We start from the raw sequence: 22670 nt of genomic DNA on the forward strand, positions 1-22670 counted from the left end.
ATAAACACACTGGTTTGTTAAAGAGGTTATGATTTCCTGTGGTTAATTCAGAAAGGTTTTGCACAAAAACTCGTCCACAGGACCATGTGTATTTTGGAAGTAAATCTGAATAAAAGCACACAGCTTCTGATTGTCACAGCAATCACCTTCTGTGGCTCTAAGGCACTATGACCTTATAATGCAGACAGGACATGTGGTATATCATATGTGTAAAATGTTATTAATTGTCTGTCAGAAGAATCAATTTCCCTCCATTCTGTGCGCTCAGTGCTACTCACTATTACGCCACTGGTATAAAACCAAAATTTGTTCCACAATGCTTACCACACAAAAATAGTAACAAGAAAATTAACTAGTCTGTTACTTTAGTATGGCACTTTATATAGTACAACAAAATATGCCTAAATCCATAAGGTACCATTTCTTTAAAACTGGTTTTAAATATGCCGTTAAAATTAGACAAATTCTTACTGTCAACAGAGATTCAAATTATGACTTTCATCAGTTATTTTCCACTTTGGATCACATTCTGTTGCTACTGAAATGAAGGAATTTTTACTGTTCATTTGATAATGTAATGTAATTTTTCTCATGGCCACTGTCATCTCCACTTAAAGCAATTCAAATTTTAACAGAAGCAGGATCCTTCATAACTACTGTTAAACTATATTTAAAGATTTTTTTAGCAACCTGAAGCTCAATTCAATGTATGTACAGCTCCGCAGAAGTCAACAGTTATGTCAATAAAAATTTGGTCTCTATATGCAAAAATGTATCAGCATAATCAAACACACCTTAATTTGGAGCACTCTTTGGTAAAACTTGTCCTACTACTACATTATACATGTGCAGAAAAATAAGCCTGAAGTTAGGTTTTGACATCACGTATATCTATAATTAACAAGCAAAAATCCACAGCACAACTGTGTTCACTGTATAATGTTTGCTTAAATAAAATCAAATTTTAAAATAACTTATATAAAAATTAAAATTAAAGTTGAAAGATCACATTCCAATTAGCAATTCTTTATAACAGTATGGCAAATGCAAGCATTGTACCTCTTTTTTTTTTCTTTTTCATCTAGATAATTTGATATGCAAGATTACGGCTATATGCCAAAGATTCCACTTGCTCTGCAAAACAAAAAATAGTAAGGTATATATAGAAAGGTTTTTTTGGGAAGAGCTGACCTAGAATAGCTCACTTTTGCAAACGACCTCTCATAATATTTTTCTTCGTGTGTATATTTTATACAGATACAGAAATACGATACATGTGTTAATGAGTTAAGAACTTTTTATTTTATGGCATGTGTATTAGTCACATCTAAAATTACATTAACTGGCATTCAGAGGACTGCACACTGTTTCTTTCTTTATGTTCATCCAAGTACTAATGATTCCAACAACTAACTACCTCATGACACCCTGTGGAATACCTAAGCAATTGCACATTTCAGCTTTACCAAAATAAATTCTCAAACAAAAAGGAAATAAAACACGAGAGTGAATATTGATTACATGTTCTTTGAAACAAAGTTAAGATCTGGTCCTTCATTATCATCAGCTTGACCCACCATTTCTAGGCACCCTAAATTAAAGAACTTATTTCCTATGCACAGTGCTTATCTGAATTCCACAGCATTTGCACGATTTCCTTCCTCTTAAAACTAATTTAAAATATGATCCAACCCTTAACCAAGAAAACATGTTCTAAAATTATTCAGCATTTACAAAATTCTTTCCTCAGAGGTAAAGAGAACAGGCAGCAAATTAAAAACATCCCCACTGAATAACAACTGCTTTAAAATAAGTCATATGGACATTTAAAATAGTCCATAGATAAAATAAGAGGAAAGGATCTGATTATTCTTCTATTTGTGCTATATAACTCTGAAGGAAATACTTTGATGGGAACAGGACCACACTGGGGTATGTGAAAGTAAAAAAATCAGTATTGCAGAGTACTGCAGAGTGTGTGTTTGTTTGTTGGGATGGGTACGGGACTATTAAAGATCTGCTAATGCAGACAAGATTTTATGACCAGTTAATCACACAAGAGTTCTCTCAAAAAGATTACAGGAGACAAAGAGATTGAGCAGTCTGACATGCTAAAACCTTGGAACACAAGATACGATTTAGTTCTTCCTGGGTTTTTTAAACCCAGAAAGAACAACAAACCCTCTGGTAACCTCTGTCATTCTCCAACATATATTTGGGCACAGGCATGTATGTAAGGATACAATTTTATTGCTGAATAATGAATGACTTCTGAGCATGCCTGAATTCAATTTATGACAGGGACTGTTAAGACTTTCTTAAACCTCAAGCCCTTATGTTTTTATCTGACAGGAAATTAGTTACTGTGTAGTTTTGTCAACATGTAATTCTTACCTCTGTAAACTGCTAGGTCCCTGTGCCATGAGCTGTGTGAAAAGAAAGTGCTCCTTTCTTTCTGCATTTCGGGAAGTGGGTATGCTCCCAGAGCTGAAGACAGGCTTCATTCCTTCTTAAAAAACAATGCCCTTACAGACAAATGCCCTTGCTATGAGGCATCCTGTCAATAAACTGCAAGTGCTAATCTTGGCACTTTTTGGTGATGGTCTCAGGAATGCTTCTTAAATACTCAAAGGATTAAATTAAACCTCACCCCCCAACAGGCTTTAAAATTCTACACTAACCCATCTTCCCCCCCAAAAAAATTACTTTCATTATCAAAGTTAAGGGACTGTACTATGGAATTTGCAAAAAATTATATAATAAAAGACAATGTCCCATGCTATAACAATTTGCCTTTAGAGATATGCATTAAAGAACAGGAATTTAAGACAGTGTAAGAGAATTTATCAGAGATTTACTAGGCCTCGCTCATGAAACCATAGAGCCGTATACTTAAACTTAGCTCCATATATCTTCCTCTCTGCTCTGTATTTGGGGTTTTAATAAGTCAGACAAGTATTTTGTAACACTAGCTTCTTTAATCCTAAAATTCATTTAGTTCTATTCTAAATTTCTCTAGGCAGCGCTCTTTGAGACTTGTTTCATCTTAAAACACAGGTCACGTCTGTTCCAGAGAACTAGATCAATAATATAAGATTAGTCTAAATTGAATTGAAAATTGAAACAAGGGGGGAGAAACAGAACTTTTGTATATATCACTTCACTGTTTACTAAAAAAAAAAAATAATCTTACTACTTTAAGAAAATTAATCCTACTGAACAATTTCCCAAATGCTGTTACATACTACTTTAAACAGTTAACAGAATATTACAAGAAAAAGAGATTTAATAAACAACTTTCATCAAACATGAGCATTAACTATGACTTCCTTAAACCTTAGTATTCATTCTCACATTTTATCTCCTGCCTCATAGCTATACATAACAAAAGCCAAAAAAGCATAACTATTAATCAAAACAGGGAAAAAAAGTTATGTATCATTCAAATGCAAATACTCAAGATTTCTAATTACAAACAGTTAATATTTATTAATAAGACCCATGATAAATGTTTTGTCTCATATGGCCCTTTTCAGAAACACATCAGTATATCCCAAACATGAAACCAGCTTTGGTAGTGACCCAGTAAAATAGATATGCTTACAGATATCCAAACATCTCCATTCATTTATGGGCGGGTGTGTGCATGCATAATTTGTAATGAAATGCCCAGAAAAAACTAAAATCATTTTTCTCTACCATGGCTGTAAAAATATTACTACCTGAAAGCTCAGTATACAGAGATAGAGTTTTTTGCCAACACTGGATATTTAGCCAGAAGTTTTTACTGAATTATGTACAGTTATTAAATCTAAAGCCAGTCAACGTATTTTAAAATTAACAGGCTTTACAGCAGCTGTTTGAAGTTTCAGCCAATGGGACGAGAGGAGGAAGCTACAGCTCCGTAGCTTTCCACTAACATTCATGATATGACCTAAATATATTTTTCAGTTTGAACAGGATTTCAATTAATAAAATTACTTCATTGAAGGGCAACTTCTGCTTCAATAGTTTGACACTGCAGAACTGCCTTTTGTTTTGAAAAAGACTAGCTCCAAAAATGCTTCATCATTCAGTACCACTTTCACTCGTTTTTTCTTCCTTTTAACTAGGTAGACAGACAAGCATTAGAGTTAGGAATATTTTTTCAAAAGTGAAAATAAATATACATTTAGATTAAAAAAATTAAAATAAACGTTATGATGAAAAATCACGCTGTAATATAAAACTCTAAAATATTATAAAATGTGGTTTTGCTACTTGCAACTAAATATATTTATTAAAGTCTAAGACTAGTGCAAAACTTTGGCTTTACCAAGGTAACTGGAAAAAAGCTTGCTAACCTTATCATGACATGATGTCGTGGTTTCAGCTGGGATACAGTTAATTTTCTTCATAGCAGCTGGTGCAGCACTGTGTTTTGCATTTAGTATGAGAATAATGTTGATAACACACTGTTTTAGTTGTTGTTTAGCAGCACTTACACAGAGCCAAGGCCTTGTCTGCTCCTCGCCCCACCCCACAGCGAGGGGGCTGGGGGACACTAGAGGCTGGGGGGACACAGCCAGGACAGCTGACCCCGCTGACCAAAGGGACACCCCGTGCCATATGGCAGCGTGCTCAGTCTGTGAACTAAGGGGAAAGCTGTCCAGGGGTGCTGCTCGGGAACTGGCGGGGCATTGGTCAGCAGGTGGTAATTGCATTGTGCATCACTTGCTTAATTCTTTTATGATTTTTCTTTTTTTTCCTAGGTCTCTCCCCCACCCCACTGGGGGGAAGAGGGGGGGGAGTGGAGAGTGAGCGAGTGGCTGTGTGGTAATTAGCTGCCTGCTGGGTTAAACCACAACACATGATAAAATACCCCTGGGTTTCATAAGCAATTCCAATAGCTACCAAAATGCTTGATAATTTCTCAACAGAATAAAGCTTCTTACCTATAGTTGCCTACTGCACAATATGTTCTTAATTTAAAATATTTCCAGAGTGCCCTCCCATTACTACCTTCCAAATTGGAGTAATACAGCAGCATCATACTTACTTTGGATTACAACAAACTTCATGACTCAATAGCATCTTTTAGCTACATATTCTTTCATTATTTTGCCTCACAAGAGTTTCTTAAAAGTCACAGCTTTTCGATGGCCCAAAGCATAGGCAAGCTCAATCCTACATCATCAGCATGCCAGTGGCTAACTAAAACAGAGACACTACAGGTATTCGTAAAGCTGTCCACAAATTTTATATAACCCTTTAGGTTACGTAAAACAACATTTCCACCCACAGATATGGTGTACAGTGTGTGCCCGAGGAGAAATCAGTCTCCAAATCAATGGGTCTGTAAGGTTTTCACAAAAGACGATTGATCTCTCTGAATAGTTTTTACCTCAAACTTCCTTCAGGACTGCAGTTCAAAGCAGCAAAGTGCAGCTGCACCGTGACTGTCATAAAGGAGTTAATGAAGCAAATGCTGCTTTGGACATCAGCCCCCACATTAACCTGATGACAAGGCCAGTAGAGAAGTGGCATGAGCTAGTAATTACCCTATCGCTACCTCCCCAATTTACATCATCCAAGTAGGAAAGAAAATAATCTTTCAGAATTTTGCTCTGCTTGACAAGGCTAAAAAACAGAAAAAGACATAAGACCCGAGGTATACTTAGACTGCATTTCCTCCAAAGTTACAGCATTTCTATACAACATATTTTCTGCTTCTTTAAACTCACCAAGTTTTTGCCGTTAGGATTACACAGCTGGTCAGATTAACACTGTGGTTTGAAAACTTACTTTTATGGTTGTTCATTATTCTTAAATCATCAAAGACTTTTTTTTTTTTAAACCCTCTACATTTACATTATTAAGAACCACCTGGTCATGCTCATTTTATCTAACATAACAGAATAATCTTCCCTTTTGCTTAATTTGAAGTTGCTAATCTTTACATGTGAATTTGTCTCTAAGTAGCAAGTGCTTTAGGCCAGAAGGATGTTTAGTTTATAAAGTGCTTAAGCAAAATTCAGATTCTAGTTGGTGTCTTCACAGAAATACTGCAATATTAAATACTAAATCATTTCACAAATCAAACTGAAGCATTTGTGACATTTTTTTCTCAGTGACATAATCTCTATTTTTCATCACATTTTGGGGGGTAATATTCTAGTATTACTTATTGTGTTAATGTATATAATGCCATTTCATAACAATTCTGTATAACACCTTGAACAGAACAATACAAACCAATAACTTACCTAAGACATACCTTTCTCTGTACTTACAAAATGCTATTATCTAGTGTTAACACTGTCAACCAAGAACTTAGAGAGAAACTATACCCCATGGATTTATGCTGTCCCTTGTAAAACACAGTGACATGTTAGGTAAGCCAAGTGTACCGTTTCATACAGAACAAACATCAAGTCTTGGGATGACGTACTAAGTACAACTAATTTTGTTAGGCAAGGCTCTGTGTAAAGAGGATTGTGAAAGGCTACATAAGAATTTGATCCCTGCCTTGCTCAGTGGCTGGAATATATTATCTTCAAAAAATGAGCACTGTGAGTTCAGCTGAAATTCTGAACTAGAGAAAAGAGTGCTTGCTTCGTGCTTGTTACCACTTGTATTCCAGGACTATCCGAGATTTTATGAAAGCTATTCATTCACATATTTGTCTCTAAGTTCTTGTTGACCTGCTAAAACTGTCGCTAACATACAAATAAAACATTAAAATGCACACTGCAAATTAACCCACATAAAAAGTTAATGAAAAAACAAACTGATATAATGGAGATGCATATTATATGTTTGCACCTGGTATAAAATAATGAAGAAAAGAGAGCACAATTCATTTCAATTTATTCCCAAGCAACAACTTGTGATCTGAATGTGTAAAATTACAGAAGTGTCAACAGGACATGAGACAAATCATCAACTGCGTACACTCTTCAAAAGAAATAAGCTATGTGTGTGTATGGCTAACTCATGTGATTGAATAAGGAAGAAACATATCTTAAGATACCAATACAGAGAGAGTGGACACACAAGCTGAGAGGCAAAGATGACGTCCTGCCTCTAAAAGAGAAGGCTGGCAATTATAACAAATATGCAAATACCAGAATACAGAAAACAGTACTTTGGATGAAAAAATGATGCTCTTATGTCTGAACACTAAAGCTGTAGTAGCAGCCAAATGTTAACAAAATATCTGAGAAACAAAAACAAGAATTTACACAGATGCTGACACTTGGAGATGGGACTTTTCAAGGAATGAAATTAAGAAATATGAACAAGAGACTGGAAGTGAGAGGTATAGAAGCTATGAAGTAACAAACATTGGCAGCAGTATCAATCACAAAAAAAAAAAGGCAGTTATGATCTGATCTGATCAGGAGGATCAACATTACATACCTACTAAAAATCAGGACAAAAAACATTTCTAAGAAAAATACAATAAATGGTTTATTCCCTTCTTGGGAATAGATTTAGTTCTACTTCAAGGTATACACATCTTTTTGTGTATGAACAAAACCAAAACCTACAATACAGAGAACTAAAATAATTTAAAAGTCAGCATGCACGTGTTTTTAAAAACTGAAGTCTGAAATATTTCAGCCACTTCCACCACTATGTCATCAAATGCCTTTACTGCAAAAAATTAACCATCGTCTCTAAACAAGAGACATTCAACAAAAGACTGTCCAGAAAAAAAAAGTATCAAATGGATACATGAATTTCTAACAACCATGAAGATAAAAACTAGAAGAAGATCGTAGCACCAGAAGTGGCCAGCTCATCAATAAACTCCCAAATCTGTCACCAGAACTCTACCAATTCTCCTGTTTCATGCTGAATTCCCCGCTAGCACCAACAAGGCCTCCAGGAGGAGAGAACAGAATAACCGGCACAGGGTATTCCTCTGCTGGTAGCTGTTACACTTCTGCTCTGAATTATCAGTAATGGCAGTAAGCTCTGCATCAGTATCTTTCATAACTTTCTCAAACTGCAAAGTTTAGGATATTTTCAAAGCCATTAATGACAATTCAGATACTTATTTTCCAATGTGGCTTTCAGGTTTTATTTGCTTTTTTTTTTTTTCATTTTAAAGAAACAAATAAGGCTGAAAATTTCACATACGTTTTTTATATCTAGGTTAACAGCTGGACTCTATGATCTTAAGCATCTTTTCCAACCTAAATGATTTTATGAACTATTAATAATTGGTCCCAATACTGTTATTCCAAAAAGGGAAAACAGAGGAATTCACACTATTATTTCACATTTTTGTATTTTTACATCTTAAGTATAGTAAGATTGCAATAACATATTGAGTTTAATTGCAAATGCTTTATCAGAACTCTGTAAAATAATAGGGTAATGCATTTCTTACATTTCCTTTTCTCATTAGTTGTTAACCAAATCAACTGTTATCAAAATTCTCACGTATTTTGCAGGTACAGTAACCTGAAAAGTAATAAGATCTTCACAGATTTGCAGTACCTGAAGCCCACTTTCCACAGAAGCTCTAGAAACAAAATTTCAGTCCTTGACCCCCTCTTAGCTGTCACAGAAACACAAAGCTGTAGGGTTCTGTCTCTTGAACAGGACTAATAGTGGCTTTTATAGTGTAACTTACTACAAGTGTTTTATCAGGCTTGCTTACAACAAATCTCTGTCCTAAGAAGCAAGTGGGCTTAGGAATACAAGGATATTTTAAAGTCTTAGAAGACATTATTGCTAATAAACAGTTTAGTGCCTTATGTTCACTCTATTTATCCATTTGATAGTCCACTCAACAAATTCGCCACCGGCTGTAAAGCTGCAAAGAACAAAAAGAATATGATTAATGAAGATGTGAAATTTACACTGATATCAAGCTTCTGAACAGGTGTTACACAGTAATGAAACTTGCCTAAAGTAGGCTGAGGAAAGCAAGTCAGTTAGTGGCAGAATGGTGAGATCTACTCAATGTGCAAGTATTTCCCATGCCATTATATGATTCAGTTTGTTAAACACATGGAGTATCAACTGAGTATTAGTAAAATCTACAGAAGCATAGAGTATTGTTATGGTATCTTAAAAAAAAATCCAATAGGATTGCAAGTTTACCTAAAGGAAAAAGAAAAAATATATGCCCATTAAGTCAGGAGAGGGAAAAAAGGTATAAAGAGGGAAAAGAACCTATGAACTGTTGATCACTACAGAGAAAACATATCATTTACTGGGAATACGCAGTCTTAATCTCTGGTCAGTACCTGCAATAAAGTGCTGTTATATGTGATTAGAATTTTTTTTAGTCTTTATTTTATAAAGGGAAACGTCAGCCTACTATCTCATGTACATGTAGAAACTGAAAGCATTCTATTGTATCAATAAATGGAAGCAAATGCAACTACAATTGGGGATCAAAAGTGATAAATACTTTCTCTAATTCTTCCTCTAAAACAAGCATGTTTGCTTCTTTTACTGTGCAATCACTGCTGGAAATATTTCACCAGTTTGTGCTTAATGTGAGATTCTAGATTCCTTCCATAATACAGGACTCAAATGTATGGATGCAGGAAGGATTCAGAGGAATCAACAAGAAAGACAACACATGTGCTAAGTTTCCATACAGAGAGAAGAAAACTCCCCTAGAGCTGCTTAGGGAAGGGATCTGCCCTCAAGTCAGCTGATGCTTTTACAGGGCTATAAAAGCAGGTCAGTGGGCAAACTGAGCCAGGAGAGGAGAAGGCTGTCACACAGAAAGGAGCTCCTAGACTGAAAGCTTGGCTTCTGTTGCCAGACTCCAGCTGAGAAAGAGCTGGAACTTAATGCTAAAATTAACCTTCACCAGGAAGCTAGCCAAAAGAAGCCTGGGCTGATAATATCCACTTGTGTATCTGGAAATACTCAGTCTCTGTCTCCTTCTCTTCAGGGACCAATAAATTCTCTGAACAAAACAGCTTGACTCTTGGACTCTTCTAAGCAGGACTCACAGTCTTGTGGAGACATCCATTGAAAAGTTTTTGCTCTCATTATATGCATTTATTGTGATATAATTCAAAATGCAATCGGTATTTTCCAGATAATAAATATTATAATACAAGACAGACTAACACATAATTCCAATTATGACACATGAAGAGGTGGACATTGATTCTTAGCAAGCTAACGCTTCTTGTAACAACCTTCTGTATATATTCAGGGCCAGATTTTCGAGCTGCATTGGTTTGGTATGGATTCCTACATCTCACAACCTTTTACATGACAGGGTAATGACTGATTACCCTGTAATGAAAATGAATTCTTTGAAGTCTAGCCCAATTGCACATTGAGAAGCACCTGAAAATATGACCTGTATTACTTCTCCAAGTTAACCATGAAAAATCATTACCTTTCTGCTCAATTCTACTTTTCAGGTATTTGAAGACATCTGAATATTTGTTACTCATGGCCAGTTTTGTGTTATTTGGTACAGGTGCATACAAAATAGGGTGCGTTACCTTATGCAAGAATTTTTCAAGAGGATTTTGCATGGAAAACTGTTACACTGTCGTATGCAAGCCAGAGAAGTATATATACTCTAACATACTCAAATGTAAACTTGCATGTAGAAACAAAGCTGCTTTGGCATACTTATGCTTTTAATACAAGTAATTTAAGTTGAACAGCGATACAGATTTAGTTTGTATCTTTTAATTCCTATTATGTCTATATCATCTGGGAAAACCCGGGGGCCTCTGCCCAGATTAAAAAATTACAGCACGTCTCATAAAAAGCGTTAACAGATGGTGGGAAGAGAGAGGCAGCAGGTAAGTTGTATAGACAACTGTTGGGCAACAGGGAATACTGAAAAGGGAAGCTACAAAGGAAACAGAGTAAGAATAAGCACCTCGTGAGCTGCAGAAAGGGAGCAAGAGCCAGTTCGACAGCAGTACAGGAAGTCTTACAGAGCAATGAACACAGAAAAATCAGTATGCTGGATAACATGAATGGGAAGCAGCACAAGATGTGTATGTTGTGAGCATTATTATAAAATACACAGACATATAAAGGGAAATATATCTAAAAATAGAAAAATAACATAAGCTTTAAAATAGATGACCAATCTGTTCTGAAGGCAGATTTAGGTTTTGATAGCCAAAGTATCACAAGAAATAAACTAAAAAGAAAGCATACTGCCTCGTTTTAAATAAAATTACTTCACTTCACAATATGTTATATATTGTGTATATATGTGTACATACATAATAATAAAGTCAGTGTAGTTACTACAGAGCAATACAGTCCTGATAAATTAATGAGAAGCATTCATCAATGAAAACAAAGCAGTAAAACAGAAACAATCTTCATCACTAAAAAGATTTAAAAGAGTTTAGAAAAATAACAGAAGGATTTATTTACAAGAACTTAGGAAAATTATTAAGACGGGAAAACAGGCAGACATCCTGCTTGCGGACAGTAGAACGAACAAGGGTACTCTAAGATCCTTTCGAGGACTGTGCCTATGTTACTACTAGCACTGAAAAACCTGTATTAATCGAACTTCCTTTCCCATATGAAAACTATGAAATCACTTAACAGATCTTGTCAAACTCATTTCATGCTACTCATTTTCTAAATTTTATACTGTCCAAAATAATTTCTCCTCTTTTGTGATACTTATAACTTCAGAAAATTAAAATTAAAAACTAAGCCCTATTAATTTTAGCCAGACACCTGTACCTGTCAGGTCTCTAACTATTCTTTTTCTCCAACTCTCTCACATTTACATCATTGTTCTGACAACGAGATGTCTGAAATCAAGCATGGTTTTTCAGGTGGGACAACACAAAGGCCACCTAGAGAGAGTTTATCGGTTTTTGTTCTGCTACCCAGTATTTCTGTGGACAGAAACACTGGCAATTTTTACTACCACATCCCATCGCAACTACTCTTCTAACTAGATATTAATCACTCCCTTCAGCCTCCCGGCATTAACACTCCACATCTCTTTTTTAGGCTAGTCATCATTTCTTTTTTCACCATCTGCATGTAAACTGTTTTTTTCCTAATTGAAATATTGAAGAAGGCCGTATCTGAGACAAAAATCTGCCTTCTCACTCCAAGTAGGTCCCCCTCGTCTTAACTCTAGTTGCTCATTTATCATTTTTCATACCTCTTCAATCAACTTCAATCAATCTGGGAATTTTTTTTATTACCGGAAAGATTTTTTAATTTTTATTCTTGCTCTCTTACATTCATTCTTTCCATATTCAATCCAGAAATATGGTCTACGATAAAATATTTCTAGCCTAGAAAGTCACTGGCTCTATTGAGGTATCATCTACATTTATGTGAACAACCCAGTTAAAGAATGAACACCAAAAGTAAACTCTATCACAGTCTGTAGTCTCCCAGTTTTTCTTGCCTATTTTTCATATACTTTTAATTTATGGACATATACATTGTGATACCTTCAGAATATCTATTTTATTTTTACTAACACCATGTGCTGGTTTTGGCTGGGATAGAGTTAATTTTCTTCATAGTAGCTGGTATGGGGCTCTGCTTTGGGTTTGTGCTGAAAACAGCCTTGATAACACAGGGATGTTTCTGTTATTGCTGAGCAGCTTGCACAGAGCCAAGGGCTTCTCCGCTCCTCACCCCACCCCACAGCGAGGGGGCTGGGGGGCACAAGGAGTTGGGGAGGGGTGGGGGGGGGGCGACACAGCCAGGACAGCTGACCCCCGCTGACCAAAGGGATATCCCATGCCATATGGCAGCGTGCTCAGCTTATAGACCTGGGGGAAGGAGGAGGAAGGGGGCTACGTTCGGAGTTACTGCGTTTTCTCTTCCCAAGCAACCACGACACACAATGGAGCCCTGCCTTCCTGGGGACGGCTGAACACCTGCCTGCGATGGAACGGGTGAATGAATTCCTTGGTTTGCTTGGCTTTGCTTTGCTTGTGCAAGCAGGTTTTGCTTTACTTATCAAACCATCTTTATCTCAACCCACCAGTTTTCTTACTTTTACTCTTCCAATTCTCTCCCCCATCTCACTGTGGGGGGAGTGAGTGAGCAGCTGTGTGGGGCTTAGTTACTGGCTGGGGTTAAAGCACAACACACCACTATATATTTCTATTGATGGCTTAAGGTTACAATTTAAATCACGAGCTTGAGTCAAAGAAAAGAATACTTTTCTTTCCTTCCTGGAAAGTTTAAAGAGATATTTAACATGCTTTTTGTAAGGTTTGAATTTGAAATTCAATATATCTTCCTTTTAAGCTACTCCTACAGTTTTTATTCCAATGGAAAGCTGTAAAAGATACAAGAGTCTAGACAAAAGCAAAATAAATGTACATTTAAACATCACACTGTTCTACCGGACAGTGTAACTTAGACCATATACAATTATGAGTATAGCAAATGTCTAGCATTTACTGCAGCATACTACAACTAATTTTATAAGAAGACTGGCCATAAATTTACATTATAATAGTAATTATGTATCTCCTTATATTAATAGTTTTATAACATGCCTTTTCCATAGAACTGTATGACAATATTAAACATACTTGGTATAAAGACTTCAAAAGTACAGACAGATGTTCACTTGAGAGTTAACGTTAAGCTCTATTTGATAGTTCCAGAACATAGAGAACTCTCAGTATTCTTTAGTTCAGAGATTTCAGATAAGTGTAATGCTCTCAACTCTAAATGATAAATTGATTCTATAGAATTTATAAATCACAGGCATCTCACACCTGAAGGGAAAAAGAAAGTGCAAGGACAGCAGTTTGAAACTGCTGTCTTCTTTAATCCTTAATTACATACCTCTTCCTATAGCCTTACCAAATTATTTTCGAGATTTCCCATGTTCTCTTGTTTCCCAGTTTTCCTGTAAAATATTCTAAATAATAATATAATACTTCATCAAAATCAGCGGAGGAAAAATATTAAGCTTTACAATTCCTTACTCTCAGAGTAAGGAATAAGGGGACAGGCAGGTTGAAGAGGGAGAAAGGAAGCCCTAAAAATGGAAAATTATTTCAAATGAAAAAAATCTCTAATAGCAAAAACTTTTACAGAAAAAGTAAAAATAACAGGTCTGCCCCCAGCTACTATAAATAACGGATGGCTATATGAATCCAATATAGCTATGTTGATCTGTACTAGAAGAGCATCCTGCCCTTAAAACTGCATTCAAGAGCTTGTAATGGAGAACCCAAATTCACATGGTACTTTTTCATGAGTTAATTCTGAAGTGCCAATGGTAAAAAGTAGGGGAAAAACCACAGCAGCAGAGCTTAAACAGATAGGCAGCAATTAATCAGAAATAATAATACCCTTTCTATTGCAAAGTTTCCTTTTAGCTCCCTGGTTACAGAGGCCATCTATATTCATATATAAGGGACAGAGTAATGGCTTTACATCAAAGAAAAGCTTTGCAGAAGGATAAAATATCTCCCTACCCCCTTTTTTTAAAGATGTCATTTCTTAATCATTCTAAATCAACATATGGTCAATGTACATAGGTTTATATAAATTAAGAGTTGCAGTCTTCAAAATGTTGTTCATCAGAGAACTAAGATTCTTGTTACTATGAGATGTAATTTAATATTTGCACTATAGCTGCACAGAAGACAATGCACATATTGAGTTTCACCATTAGTTACTGCAGGCCAGACAGTCTTCCTACATATAAACTATCAAAGCACCACCAAACTTAAATTGAAATGTTAAACGCAGCAACTTGGATGTCTTTAATCAACATCTGCTGAACAGTTTAGATTTTGTATAGCAGCAAAGGTAACACAGCAGTGCTTTTATATAAATGTCTGAATAGGAAGGAGAAATAATCTGAGCAGTAGTGTGTAGTTCTGTAGTTCTGTGCTTAAGATAGTTTGCTTTTGGTATGAGAAAATGTCTCTTTTTTTCTTTAATCTTTCACTGAATTCCCTTTACCATGCATCTTCTCCTAAAAACTAGCAGGTTTCTACGTATAGGTTAGCCTCATGCCAATATCATCAACTACAAGAAAACAAAAAAAAAATTACAGTATAGTAGATCTATGATACAGAAAAACTGGATTGGGGGAAAAAAGTATTTCAATACATCATTAATGCCAGGGATTTATTAATCAATATAGCCATCCTCATTCATTTGGCTTTCTTCATGTATTTTTTTATTTATTGTAAAAGCCTTGATGAAAGGATCTATAAAGAATACTCATTGTCCCTTTGGCAATTAAAGGAAAATTCATTGTCATATCCTGAAGATGTATATGGAGGCCATCAGCTATTGGGATGTCAGTGACACTAACCTCATACTATACTAAAACTGATAACAAACTTGTACTATTTTTTCAGTGATCTGAAAAAAAATCTTCTTTGCTCTTTATGCCAGGTATTTAAAAGTTTATCATAAAGAATTACACAGGCAGGCTGGGAAGAGGTTTCAACAACTGTCAGATGCATTTGTTGCCCTTGTAGCTCCATACTCACTTCTGTTACTACCTGAAACTGCCCCTCTCCATGGTGGGGTTTGAGAAGATACTAGATAAAACCTTCAGAAGAGTGGTGAGTTAGGAGTTTTCAGTTCAGAATACTTTCAAGTCCTTTAGAGGTGATGGCTATATCAAAATACATTACACAGATTGACTATCTCTGCAGTTCTGTGAGCATTAGAATTATAACAGAACTTAATTTTTGTCAGGCTTTCTCCTCAAGAACATGTACTTAACTTTAACTATAAAATTCTTCTAAAACACTTGAGCATTCCTTAACAATGAAACTGCAAGTCTGACAACACTTTGGTTTTCAGTGTCTCCCATTCAGAAGATGATAGGTATTACTAACCTAATTCCTTACTAACGTCTGGAATTTATAAATGATTGAATGATGGTCAGCTCAATGTTTAAAAAAAACCCTGTTCAGACACAGGGAAGAGCTTATTGCAGAACTAAGCATAAATAGACATTATTTTCTACTGCTCTACTCGGAGAATTTTTATTTTAGCATTAGTACAAAAGTTAATCAGGTAGTCTACAAGTGTTAACCAGGTATTCTGTAAAGCAGTACATTAAAACTTAACCAAAACCAAGCAAATCTTCCTGTTCTGGTCCTGTACCTTTTTGTAGTTTTGGGGGTTTTTTAACAGGTTTTGCAGCAGAAAGCTTAAGGCACAGTCACAACTAGTAACTGCAGCACTACCCATCCTCCCCCCACCTCAGATCCCCTCCCAAAACCCCCTCAGATTTAGCCCTTACTGAGAAATATGTCCTACAGCATGAATTGTAGCACAGGTCTCAGTAAGAAGAACATACATTTGTCATCACTAAACACTGCTGTCAACATTACAATAAGCCCAAGGAAGAAGAAATGCTCCTGCCTTGCCAAGGGGATGCAATTCACAAGGATAACGGTATGAACTGGTTCGTTTTGCTGCCCTGCACGCAGCTAGCTGTCTGTGAGGTGGCTCTTCATCCCCCCAAAGTCGGAGTGATTTATAGGAACTCATGGAAGATGTAGCAATTCATACATTTCAAGGCAAAGGCTGAATTATGCTACATTTCATAAAATGACAGTATACAAAAATTAGTAACAATTAATGAGTGCTAACAGTGAAAATAGCTGAACATGTAAAATGTCATGCAAAAAATCATGATTTGTAACTCGAACACAATTTACAAGACTAGCTCCCATGGGTAGTTCACAGGGATAAACTTTTTTGCAGCTAAATTAGCAAGCTCCTGTTTTCTATTACCTTCCTATGTAGTCTATATACTGTACTTCACAGTTCTTCACATTTGTTCAACTGCTTACTATCACATCCACCTCCCAACACACAAAAAAATCTCTACACTCACCAAAGTCACAGAATATTTTTTTTTAAATAAACATTCAAATCAAGCTATTTATGGCCCCCATGACAGCCACAACAAAAATCCAGACTTAACCATAGATTAAGATTTTAGGATAGGTCACAGCAGGTATTTCACTCAAATTTAAAATGTGCTTTTACATACTGTCACACCTGTCTGTCAACAAGCAGCTGCTTTAAGACAAATAGTTCACAAACTGATGTGGACCTTTAGCAGCTTCCTACCCTCACTCAAGATCAGCAGTAGGCACTACAGAGAGTAACGTATAGAAGTTCCCATGGTGTACAGTCCCTTTGGCATGGATTAAACACAGAGCAAAAAAGGACTCTGTGCCTGTCTGGGGTCACAGAGATTTCTGCTGTCCAATCAAGTCATCTTTTAGGCAGTAAATATAGTGGGCCTGATTTTTCTCCCAGATAAATAAGGGTTTATACACGTGCAAAATTACCTTTAGTAAATTTACTGCAGATTTATTCTTAAGTGAATGGCAAATAGGCCCAATATTTGTTTCATATATAAAAGATTACACAACGTTACGCCATTTTTCTTTTTACTTTCCAAGAAGTGCTTTACTCCATCCTCTTTATTCCACTTTGATCTTAGCACTGTGCCTGGCTAGGCACTAAAAATTAAAGTCAGGTGTGCTAGAAGGAAGTGAATTAGATTCAGATTCCATTCTACAGTTGGATTTGTTCTACTCGTATTCGAACATACCACTGCTCGTTCTACCACCAAGAAATACATACTACTTGGCAACAAGGAAATTATCAAAGCGATCTGACCAAATTGGCACCACTAGCTCTGGCTACATCTGGTAACAATAACACGAAAGGAGAAGTATGAAGATAACAACTCTCATGTATTTTTTACCGTTAAACTTATCTGCATGCATACTCTGAAGTCTTTGAACTTCATGCTTTCATAAAGCCAATAAGAGCTGCATTCAAAGGTGAGGGGTGATGCCTTTCCAAAAGTGATAAAATATGCAATTTACTAAGGTATTAGAGTCTCTAGTCAGAGGCTGCTCAGTCAGACAGCAGTGGAATACCACCAGGAAAGCATGACTGCCAACATCAAGGAGCTCTAGCAATGCATAAATTAAGGTGTTTGATTCTATGCCAACAAAAGAGTAAAAATTTAATATACTACAAGACTGAAAAAAACTGTTAATGCATGTCTACTTTCTATATTTACTAGGAAATATTTCTTTTTATTTCTAGATAAAACAAACTTGGATACACTTTTTTTAATATTTATTTATATCAAGTCATAGATCAACTGTAACTGCCTATCTAGCATGGAGATGAACAAAGGCAGTGGGATCTGCTTTCTTATTTCAGGATAAGGTCAATATGGTTTATCACATTAACACTTAATCAACTATATTGCTAAATATTTTATGCATCAGATTATGACAAAAAAAATAATTGCTCAGTCAAAACAGGCTCAAAATGTACCATTGCTGAACGACTCAAGATTTAAAATGGTCTTCTCATGGATTTTACTGCATATAATCAACCTGCTGATGAACTTATTTGCCTAGGAAACATTCTATGAAACTGATTCAGAGTTTTCTCACAATTTTCAGCTAAATATGCTCAAAGGGAATAAAGATCATTATTAAAAAACTGATAATGACACATTTGAAACAGTGTACTATAACCATGATACAGAATCATACGGACCATTTATTTAGAGATAAAATTTACCATTATGCTTTGCGTATAGGCAATCTTATTAAACTTCAAACTTTGTCTGAGACTTAGTTTTAATACATCAAATTCCAGTATGAATGGTACATTACTTCAAATGAAAACAAATAAAAATATCAAGATATTTTGCTCAGTGTTGTAAATAACATTCTCACTTTATCTGAGCAGGAATCAATTACAGCATTAAGAAAAATCTCCCCAAAGTAGTAGCATCAACAGTTGCTCCCACTATGCGTGTAGCATTAAGAAGTATGTATAACATCTCCAAATATACAAGCCTGGCAGGATGCACAGTTCCCAGCTTCAGGAAGGATTATGTTGAAGGTGACAACTCATGTATCCCAAAGGAAAAAGATAGGAGTTAAACACCTCTACCAATATTGATGCAATCACAGTTATGCCATGTAACAAAATATGATACACAGAGTAAAACAACTGTTGCTTTAGTTAAAGTATTACTTGGCAACCTACTCCCAGCTTGCCACCTTACATATTCTGAAGCTAGAACTATGGTTTTAACATACATGTGTTTACACTACTGCAGAATATGTCCAAAATGCTGATCTAATCCAGCAACTCAAAATTCTGGAGCTCGGCAAAGAGTACTTCCTATACCCAGTTTCAGCATACCCAGAGGAATGGCTGCTGGTTCAGAGAGGCAGCTGTGATCCCCCTTTTCAAGGTCCATGTCAGTCAGAAAATCTGAGAAGCCACCCAGCCTCCTTCCTCCCTACCACAGATCAGTCACCTGGAGCATGGAGATTGAAAGAGCTTTCAAGGAAAAGATTAGTGCACAAATAAGATGTACAAGCCTTTTGGGTTTGTGCAAAACTTTGTTCCATCGGCTACTTTTTGAAGGATCTGATTTTGGGTCATTTAAATGAGTTGTCAAGGATTCCATGGTAAACAGCTAGCAGGTATAAAACCAGCTGAACCTGTCATGTTGAGAGAGCTAGGAACTAGTCAGGCTGCCACTCCAGGATGCAGTTCCCAGAGCAGCGAACCACGGGAGTACACACTTTCAGCCAGGAGCTGAAAATTAAAAAAAAAAAAAAAAAAAGTCACGACAGCAGGATACCTCTCTAATGTGAAATCATTCTCATTTATATTTATAACACTGTCCCTTATAGCATTTTTAATTCCAATCAGCAGACTGCTATTACATTTCTTGGAAGACTATTTCACAGAAAAACGTATCTCTTCAGCAATTCTGATTCTTCCTTGTTCTTTTTTGGATATATAAGCAGTCATCCATTTCCCTAAGTAATTCCTTTGTGTTCTGCACCTCCCACATATGACAACTTCTACTTTCTTTTTGCCCAGTCACACTATACATAATTTAGCTCCTTCACACTTCAAAAGAAATTTCCTCCACCTCCATTGAAAAGAAAACATTACTCTTCAGACAGCTTAAAATTCCCAGCATGTGAGTTGGCTGCTTTCTCAGCATGAATAAAACTTAGGATCTTATGTAAAGGTAACTTTGTTAATAAGTATTGACATTTTAGAGCCAAATTGCAGCTTCCTTCCTCACCAATAGCACTGGTGTCACAGTAGCAGTGTGAAACCCTTATGTAAGTATCTCATTAAGCTCAGTTCTACTCTGCAAATGGCATACTGCTCTTAAGAGCCCTTCTGTACGCTACGTATAACCCGAGTCTTGAACTATTCAGTTCTCTTCATTTGAGCTGCATATGAAGAAATTTCTTAAAACTAGCTAGCATAACTTGATCTAGAATAACTGACATTATCTACACTTAAGGATTTATCTTGAAAAATCTAAATACTTGTGATCTAGACATAGATCACAAGTAGATCTATGACATAGATTTAGACATAGATTCCCAAAAAGTGATTTTTTAATCTCTCATTTAAATATTGCACATTTTAAATCTTACAACTGATTGCCTCCTTTCTGTATATATAGCTACATTTTGAATGTTAATAATGTATTAGTTAATAACATAGTAATGGTATCATACTACTGTGCTAACTACACAAGTATATGACAGCATCTCTTCAAAGCACTTCTTGATTTCAGCTTGTTTCTTCAAATACTTTTACTTTTTCACTTTCACTAACGATCTCTTACCATATAGCCCCCAAATAAATTAAATGATATATGCAAAATTCTCAGTTTTCCATAGATGGCATACAAAGGCAGGAAAATTAGTATATTAACTTACAGGATTTTAAAACACTATTAGAATTTTCAAACACGCAAACAAACAGGTTCCTTTTTAACCTGTTCAGAGATGTATATTACTGGCACATAAACCAGACTGACAAACTGCAGTTTGACCCTGTTTCTTGGAAAACTGCATACATGTTGATTCTTGTAATATTTTCTGACAAGTGAAGGCCATCCCAAAGAATAGATGCTTCCCTCTCATAGTGGGAGAATAATTACAGTAAACTAAGACATGCTTGCAGTTTCAGCTACTTATACTGAAACCTGGTAACACTTCTGAATTCTCCGTAACACCTGGTACCACACATCTCCAACCACTTCATTAATTTGTCAGCTGCCATTGATAAAGAGGAGACCTGCTTAGACATGATTATTGTGAGCAGATCTCTAAACAACTTTAACACCAAGACCAGGTGCAGTCAATATCTCTTCACTTACTTGAGGGTCCCTGATTTACAATATACCTAATATTCAAAAATTACCACGTTTACAGAACTGGCATTAGATAAAACAGGTTTTAGATTTTGTAATCTTACGAAACTTCATTTGAGGAATTCAGTGATATTTCTCCTAAAAAGATAAATGCTTACTTTCAATTAAACAGTAAGCATAAGCGTGTAATCCAACGATTCTTTTGAAGTGTAGACTTGAACAAAACGAGCAGTAAAAAGCAGGTCTTCGGGAATAGGAGGAACAACCCAGTGCTGGGCTTCTAGCTTCAGCGGTTAGCAAATTCATTGGAAAAGACAGTAGATTCAACGACAGGCTGGAAAACTTTATAATGATCATGAACTTCAAGGTGCAAGGACTTACCTAAACTCATAGCTATGGTTTTAGGCTGGATCGTCATTCAGGTTGGCTTCACTAAGTGAACCTATATTAAGCCACATATTTCTAGCAACCTCTTATAACCTGTAAGAACTTAGAAGTGTAGTGTGGTGGAAAGAACAGGAAATAAAAGAAGCTAAAGGAAAGCAAAAATATCACCGCCTCTGATCTTAATGACATTGTTCTCAGTGTCTCAGTATACAGGCCAAGAGCATCCAAATAGCTGCACTGGTTAGGCTTGAGGGTTTTTTGTATTTATTCAGATAGCCTCCATGCATGCCACATGCAAAGTTTAAGGGTTCCAAGGCTGCATTTTATTGTGTGGAACCATTGAGGACCCATTTCTTTGACAATGTATCGGGGTCAGTAACACCACCACCCTGGATGAACAACTGGCTATAATTAGTTCAATCTCACTTTCAGACTGCCTTATCTGAATAGCATAACATGATCTGGCAAAGCTGCAAACATACGCAGCCAACAAAGTATAATTTTCTAATACTCAGTACACTGAATTCTATACCCTAAAGCAGACATATATGATTAGAAGAAACATTACTTAATGTAATAATGCACAAGTCAATAGTCACCATAGCGGCTTTGAAATATCAAAACTTCCATGTTACAACAGGACTCCCTAATTTTTTTTGACACTGGGAATCTGCAGTCAGAATACTGGTCTGTTTTAGAGAACAAATAATTAGTTCAGAATTTGTTGTCTCACTCCAGAAATACAACAGGACTCTGATTTGGTAAATGTAAAACACCAGTTCATCCCAGCCTATGTACAGTTCTGACAGAATTTGACAAAGTTGACAATGTCCTTCATCACGCCATCATGGCCCCTTTATGGGATTATGAAAACATACTCCCAATTGATTAAACCATGAAAAAAAAAGTCAAAGGCATCTTCTATCAGCAAAACGCTTGCACTTTCTACTTGCTGAAATCAAACAAAATAAACTGGTCTCTTAGGTCTTCCCGGACCATTCTGGATTCAGAAGTTTCTATTTCAGTGGCTTTCTCAATCAGACTTCCTTCATCAAGCAATAATGCTGATGCAAATTTCTAAGCAAAAGAGTAGAACTCATTTGTTTATGCT

General features: G+C 36.0%; 1 protein-coding gene across 4 annotated transcripts in view; it reads right to left on the minus strand.

The window, feature by feature from the left end:
* Positions 1 to 22670, minus strand: part of ERC2 (ELKS/RAB6-interacting/CAST family member 2) — a 521548-nt gene that overhangs the window by 316949 nt on the left and 181929 nt on the right. The gene's annotated exons all lie outside the window — the stretch shown is intronic.

Source organism: Falco cherrug, chromosome 4, assembly GCF_023634085.1.
Source record: "Falco cherrug isolate bFalChe1 chromosome 4, bFalChe1.pri, whole genome shotgun sequence".
NCBI lineage: Eukaryota > Metazoa > Chordata > Aves > Falconiformes > Falconidae > Falco > Falco cherrug.